This window comes from Elephantulus edwardii, unplaced genomic scaffold (assembly GCF_000299155.1).
Source record: "Elephantulus edwardii isolate Elephantulus edwardi_28Jun2011 unplaced genomic scaffold, EleEdw1.0 scaffold00239, whole genome shotgun sequence".
Taxonomy (NCBI): Eukaryota; Metazoa; Chordata; class Mammalia; order Macroscelidea; family Macroscelididae; genus Elephantulus; species Elephantulus edwardii.
Window position 1 is genome coordinate 3,468,851 of NW_006399989.1, and position 8,137 is coordinate 3,476,987.

The following is an 8,137-nucleotide window of genomic DNA, read 5'->3' on the forward strand; positions in this document are numbered from 1 at the left end:
AGTATACATTATTGAACCCATCTTACTCAGTCTCTCCCCAACCCCGAGGTTAGTCCCATTCTACAACAGTGGCATCATGTAATATTTTTCCTTTTGTGACTGGGATATTTCACTCAGCATAATGTTCTCCAGAGTCAACCATGTTCTTAATGTGCTGTTGAGTCACTTGCAACTCATAGCGACCCTATGTACAACAGCCCTATACCCTGTCCTATCTTGTGCCAATCTTATTGTCTCAGACACACCTACTCCATAACCCCAGTCACTGAATCAATCCATCTCATCGAGAGTCTGTCTCTTGCACTGTCCCTTCATCCTCCCAAGCATCATGTCCCTCTCCAGGGACTGGTCCCTCCTTGCAACATGTCCAAAGTATGTTAGATGAAGCTTCAGAATCCTTGCCTCCAAGGAGCAGCCTGATTTCACCTTCTCCAGAACAAACCTGTTTGTTCTCCTAGCTATCCATGGTATACTCGGTACTCTTCTCCAGCATCACAGCTTAAAGGTATCAATTCTCCTCTTATCATCCCTAGTTATTGTCCAGCTTTCTGATATAGAGCAAGTACTTTAAAAGACCAAGGCCTAAATTAGGCATACCTATAGATTAGTTGATAATCCATCAATTCCTAGCGTCTTGTTTTTGGTGTTTTGGTTTGGTTTTTTTCCCCAGTTCCTTCAGAGCAGCTTGAATTTTCTCCTTCATCACCATTACCTCATGTTGTTTCATGAAATTCTTCTGTGTCAGCCAGTTCTTTTTGGTACAGTGACTCCTAATGTCTTTTAATGCTTTCTGGATCATTCAGTACTCTGCCCACAGCATCCTTAAGTATTCCCACTTCTGGCTTGATTTTTTTTTTTCTTCACTTCTTTCAGCTTAAGAACTGTTGTGCGAGCTTGTTTAGATTTGCTGAGCTCTTTGCACATTTCACTATAATACTTTCCTTTGTCTTCCTGAGCTGCCCTTTGAAGTCTTCTGTTCAGCTCCTTTATTTCCCGATTTTTTTCCCCTTTGATTTGACATCTTGGTGTTCTAGTGCAATATTCAGTCTCTTCTGACATCCATTTCTGTCTTGTCTTCCTCCTCTGTCTTTGTAATGACCTTTTTCATTCTTCATGGACTATATTCTTGATATCCTTCCACAGATTATCTGGTCTTCATTCATTAGTGTTCAAGGCCTCAAAGCTGTTTCTGAGGTGGTTTTTTAAATCAGGTGGGATAGACTCAAATTTTGGTTCTCATGGATTTGTTTTAATTTTTTTTTTTTTAGCTTAGCTTGAACTTGCATGTTAGTAATTGATGGTCTGTTCCACAATCAGTTCTTGGACTAGTTGTCACAGTGGATATTGAGCTTCTCCAATGATTCTTTCCACAAATGTAATCAATCTGATTTCTGTATAGACCATTAGGTGAGGTCCATGTATATAATCGCTGATTGTTTCTTATAAAATGTATTTTCAATTAATAAATTATTGTACAAAATTCTATCACTCTATCTCCAGCCTAATTTCTGTCACCAAGGCTGTGTTTTCTGATGATCCTTCTTCTATGGAACTTCCTAAAAACCCAAACCCTATGCATATCAAGAAACTACTACAGCAGGGTAAAAAAGCCCACAGTCTGAGGAAAAATATTTGGCAATGACATATCTGATAATATCATACAACACTGAAAAACAATGAACTTGTAAAAGACGACACAATATGCCCCCCCTACTGCATGTCCCAGCAGCATGGTGGCACAGAGATGAAAGCAACTCAGCTTCACAAAGGCTCTGTTCATGTCACAACGCACAGGCACCCAACACAAGCACTTCTTGCCGCCAAGATGCCCTAGAGGAAGGTCAGCTCGGCTGAAGGGGCAGAGAAGGAGGAATACAAGAGGAGTTCACCAAGCTAAGCCATCTGCAAAAGTGGAAACAAAGCCCAAAAAGGCAACAGGAAAGGAGAAGTCTTCTGACAAAAGAGTGCAGGGAAAAGGTGAGCAAAGGGGAACAGGCGGAAGTAGCTAACAAGAAACTAAAGAGTTACCTGCATAAAATGGAGAAACTAAAAATGAAGAGAGTCCAGCTACTGATGAATAGGAGAGAAAGAAGCCAAGTCTGAGTAATATTTTCTACCATGTCTTATTTGTCTTTTTGGGGTCATGTTTGATGTGTATTATTGCTCTTTCCCCCCAAGAATGGGAATCCTTGAGCAGCTTTGCCTCTGGTGGAAGTCTCAAAGATGTTGGCTTAAAACCCCGCAGGGCCAGAGGGTCAAATTTATTAATTTTCTAATGAATATTCCTTGAATGGCACAGCAATCTTTTGTCTATTTACGGAACTGAACAACTTCATGTTGCTGTGATTCTGCACACTATTCCATAGTCTTGTCAAATACCATAATGGTTACCCAATATGCGCAGTGTTTGGACGAGCTTCCAGATTGAGTTATGCTGGGAAGCAGGAGTGGCATCCACTTCCTAAAACTAGATGTACCTGGAAATTCTACAAACTCTCTAAACTCTTTAAATGTACAGAAATGATGGTAGTTATAGAACAGAGTTCTGTACAGAAATTATGTCAGTCATAGAACAGAGGTAGGTCTTTTTTGCAAAACTTACTCTCAGTGGTATTCGACTTGACAACACTTAACTATTGCTAAATGAAACTAGTGCGGTTATATCTGGAGGAACACTTAGACTTTGTACATAACTCTTTGTCAATGTGCAGTATGAAGTAACCTGGGTTGCTGTGATGCTGAACCTTCTGCCATTGGGGTATCAAATACCAGAATGGCTTCCCAGTGTGGACAGTGTTTAGTGGAGCTCCCAGTTGTAAAACAGGTTTGGAAGCAGGAGCGGCATCCACTTCCTAAACCACATGCCTCTGGAAACTCTAGAAACATAAAGAAATTATTTTATAGAACAGGGTTCAGATCTTTTATTCATAGGGTCACTATGAGTTGTATTCAGGTTGACAGCACTTAACCATTGCTAAGTGAGACTAGTGTTATGGTTTTGAGGAACATTATTATAAGCTGTACATTACTTTTCTTTCAATTTGCTGTACTGAGGTAATCTGGGTTTGCTGTGATGCTGAACCTTGTACCATTGGGGTGTCAAATGCCATAATAGTTGCCCAAGGCAGATAGTGTTTCTTGGAGCTTCCAGTCCTAGACAGGTTTGGAAGCAGGAGTGGTATCCACTTCCTAAACCACACGCCTATGGAAACTCTATGAACTTGGAGAAATAACAGTAGTTAAAGAAAGACATCAGGTCTTCTCTTCATAAAGTCACTATGACTTGTGCTCGACTCAATGGCAATCAACAACAACAGTGCTGTAAATGAAAAGGTGAGAAAAAATGGGGCCACACTCATAGTTAAAAAGACCATTTCAGGGAGCTCTGGTGGCCTAGTGGCAAGACGCTGCACTACAATCCCAAAGGCACGCTGTTCAAATCCACCAGGTGCTCTGCTGGAGAAGGAGGAGCAATGTCCTCCTGTGCCAGTTGGATCTGATTTGATAGTATACAACAATTTTTTAAAAACTAAATAAAAAGACCATTTCAGGATCCATAATGAAATACACTGTTGTGAGTGACAGGATAATATCCACACACATATAAGGAAGACCTGTTAATACCACTATTACTCAATTGTATGCACTAACAACTAGAATTAAAGAGGAGAAAACAGATGACTTCTACCAACAGTTGCAATGGGAAATCGATAGAACATGCAACCAGAATGCACTAATAATTGTGGGTGACTTGAATGCAAAAGTTGGGAATGGAGACAAAGGAACAGTAGTCAGGAAATGTGGACTTGGTGAAAGAAATAAGGCTGGAAACAGAATTATAGAATTCTGTACAATGATTTATTCATTGCAAATACCTTTTACAAGAAAAATGAACAGCGACTGTACACATGGACTTCATCTGATGGCCTACATAGGAATCAGATTGATTACATCTGTGGAAGGGATCTCTGGAGAAACTTGATATTGGCTGTGAAAACTAGGCTACTCTTGTACTCTTGTGCAATTTTAAATTAAAGAAGGGCAAATCAAATCCACAAGAATCAAAATTTTATCTTGAGTCTATCCCACTTGAATTTGAAAACCAACTCTGGTACAGGTCTGAGGCCTTGAACACTAAGAATGAAGACCAGATGAGCTGTGGGAGGATATCAAGAAGACCACAAGGGAGCTTTGGTTACCTAGTGGCAAGAAGCTGCACTGCAATCCCGAAGGCATGCAGTTCAAATCGACCAGATACTCTGCTGGAGAAAGAAGGGGGAAATCTCCTCCTCCGCCAGTTGGATCCGATTTGAAGGCACACAACAAGTAGAATGAGGAGAAGGAGGAGAAAGAGAAGAAGAACAGTTACAAAGAATATGTAAGGCCACTACAAAGACAGAGGAAGAATAAAAGGCCAAAATGGATGTCAGAAGAGACTCTGAATAATGCTCTCCAATCCCTTCCAAGTTAGGTAATAATTTACAAAATTGTTACTCCTGTATGCTGCACAGTATTCCATTTGTGTGAATGTACCATAGTTTCTCAACCCATTCGTTTGTGGACAAATATTGTGTAAAACCATTGTTGTAGAATGAATATAAGGATTTGCAAGGGAGGAAAGTGGAAGCAAAGGGATGAAGATGTGCAGAGGGAGGGGGGGATTAATTACGAGGTTGTACAATTTTATGGGGAGGTGAGGGAAATTGGAAGAATCTGTCCTGAAAAACAATGTATTCTAATTTTGTAAATAAACTAGTATAATTTAAAAACATTAAAAAGAATTTTTAAAAAAGAAGAAACTGAATATTGCACTAGATCACTGAAAAGCCAAAGCAAAGGGAAGAAATCAAGAAGTTAAGGAGCTGAATAGAAGATTTCAAAGGGCAATTCAGGAAAATATTACAATGAAATGTGTGAGGAGCTGAAGTGGGAAAATAGAAAGGGCTGAACTCACTCAGCATTTCTAAGCTAACAGGACTAAAGAACAAATTCAAGCTGTGAGTTGTAATACTTAAGAATGCTATAGGCAGAATATTGAATGATCCAGAAAGCATTAAAGGAAGATGGAAACCAGAACTGCCACCCAAGCAGATATATGCTCACCCATGTTTATTGCAGCTTTGTTCACAATAGCAAAGAGTTGAAAACAACCCAAGTGCCCATCAACAAATGAATGGATAGAGAAGCTGTGTGATATAGTCACACAATTGAATACTACACAGCATTGAAAAACAAGGAACTCGTGAAATATTATAAAAAATGGGCGACCCTGGAGGATATTATGCTGAGTGAAATATCTCAGTTGCAAAAGGACAAATACTGCATAGTGCCACTGTTATAAAGCGGGATTGACATCAGAGTTGGGGGGGGGAACTAAGAGGTGATAAATAATGTACACTGCATTGAAACAGATGAGGGAGAGAACTGTTTAAGAGGAATATATGATTAGGTAGTATGTCATGACAGGAGTCCAGAATGAAAGCTGCATAGTGGAGTGAACTGGGGGGATTTTATAACAATGAAAGATTTTTTTTTTAACTTTTCAAAGAGAAAAGCGAGCTGGGAGGAGGGGTGAGCAGGGAAGAAAGTGTGCAACCATGAATGAATGGAAGGAAATCCAAAGTCTCTGTAAACTTTCATTAAAATAAAAAAAAATAATTTCTGAAGGAAATAAAAGATTCTTTCATTGTTGCACAATTTCCTCCCTTTCTTACCTTTACCACTTTCTAGGACATTGCTGTGTATGGTTGAATCACTAACTGGCAAAAATAGAGGGGTAGTATAATGAAACAACAAATGTATCTTACAGATACTCTAACAGAATAGTCTGATGTCTGAAACAATTTTACCTTTTTAGCACCTCCTGAAGAATAGAGAAAAGAAGATTTGCATAGTAGTCATGGCCATCTGTAGGGATATTTGAGACTTGATGTCGTTCGTCCTAACTTGCCAACAAGCATTTTTCAAAATATTAAATTGATCTGCAGGAGTAGTCCTGATTAGAAGAACTTGGGAGATCAATATGAAATATACAAATGCTTTAAAAAGACAAAAATCAGAGCTAGGAGAGAGGATGTGATTAACAGTAGAACAACACAGAGACAAAGGCTCTACCAAAAAGGTAGTAAAAGTGAGGTAAGAGGAGGCTTTGTTGCTAGGCAGCTGTGAACAAGCAATGCTTGAGTAATAGCTGAACAAGATAATGAGTACTTCAGATTTTTTTTAAAGGAATCAACTAGTAGTAAATTTCTTCTTCTGTATTTTGACACCTAAACTTAATAACAGCCTGGGTATCCTAGTTATTAGAAGAAGAGGCAAGCAAAATGATTTAGAAATTGAATTTTTAGCAGAATATAATCCAATGGCAATGTCTTTTAAAAAGCATTTAAACCTTTATTGGTAGCAGATTTTAGATATGCTTGTGATTAGTTAACCCAGAATGGAAATCTTTCCAAAGTATGTTTTGAAAAACATTTTATTAGGGGAAAATGTAAATATATCTATGGCCTGCTTTACCTATTGTGTTGTTGTTGTTGCTGTTATGTACTATCAACTCATAGCTGACCCTCTAGCCAGTTTTCAGAGGCAGTTTAAGTCGCATGGGAGGAAATTGCCCATCTTTCTTTTATGGTGCAGCTGGTGGATTTGATCTCTGTGCCTTTGGCGTGGTAGCACAGCTCCTTACCACTAGGCCACCAGAGCTGTACCTATTATTAACTCATAATTGATCTTGTTTTATCAATATGTCTACTTACATACCTTTTGTTCATCTTCTGCTTAGCCTCTCTCCCCTATCTCTAGGGCTTGAATAATTTCGAAATTCTTGATATAATTTCATCACTATAGAATTCAATGTGAAGTACTAAAATCCAAAGAATTTGTAAACGTGCACAAAACAGTAGGCCATTTTTTACACTGAAGAGATAATAATTCCTAAATAAAAAAATCTGGGCACGCCGGTCGGTGGCTGGGGGCGGGGCCGGGGCGAGAGTCGTCTCTTGGCCTCCTCGTGTAGGTCGCCAGCACTATGAAGATCTGGACCTCCGAGCATGTCTTCAACCACCCCTGGGAAATGGTCACAACTGCTGCGATGCAGAAGTACCCCAACCCGTTGAACCCCAGCGTGGTGGTGTTCGTTGACGTCCTGCACAGGTACGTCGACCCCTGGGGCAAACTGCACAGCCTGCGGCTTCTGAGCACAGAGTGGATCCTGCCCTCTGTCGTGCGATCACTCAGCACAGCTCGAACAAAGATATACATGTAGGAGCGTTCAGTAGTTGACCCTGTAGAGAAAAAGAAGGAACTGAAATTCAATAATATTTCCTTTATAAACATGGTCTCTGTGGACGAGAGGCTCATCTACAAGCCTCAGCATCTACCTGGAAAGTCTGATGGGCTGATGGCGAGTACCATCTCTTCCAACACTAGTAAAGGTCGAGAAGCCATGGAATGGGTAATAAACACTGAGACTGAAGAATTGACGGCCTCCACTAGAGAAAACATAAGGACGCCAATGGCAGCAGCACCATTTGGAGAGAAATGACAGTGGCTCGAGGCACAGTGGCAGGCCCCAAGTCTCCAAAGCCAGCAGTGTATTTATTGGTCATTTAAGAACTACAACTCTATTTTTGGTGGACTTGTTTTTTTTTAAGGTAAGCTGGAGAGCATCTATGTGACTTTGATAAAAACAAAGAGGGGCAGGGCTTTGAACCAAGGGATCATTGAAAAAAAAATAGTATTATTTGATGACAGTCTAATTCCAAGGTATCCAGTGTTTTTGTGGAAATGTAAAGATTATAGAAAAAGTGCACTGAAATTGATAACTCCATATTAAGTCTCCTAGAATTAAAGGGTGAAGCTTCCGGGTTGTGGGAATTCTGCTGGGCTTTGACCAACACCACAACAAGGCCAAGCCACTCCGATTCACAGGCTGTCCGCACTCAGCAGCCCTTGCCAAGAACCTCAATTTAAAGGGAAAAATTGGGACTTTTCAAAGCAATATTGATTTGCCTCAATTATCTTGTTGTTGTTATGTACCGTCGAGTCGCTTGCGACTCATAGTGACCCTATGTACAACAGCCCTAAACTCTGTTCTGTTCTGTGCCAATCTCATTGTCTCCAACACACTCATCCCGAT

The 8,137-nt window shown here is 40.0% G+C and overlaps 1 pseudogene; it reads left to right on the forward strand.

Moving 5' to 3' along the window:
• The first annotated feature begins 7,333 nt into the window (after positions 1-7,333).
• LOC102849034 overlaps positions 7,334-8,137 on the forward strand; it is a 7,890-nt pseudogene continuing 7,086 nt past the window's right edge.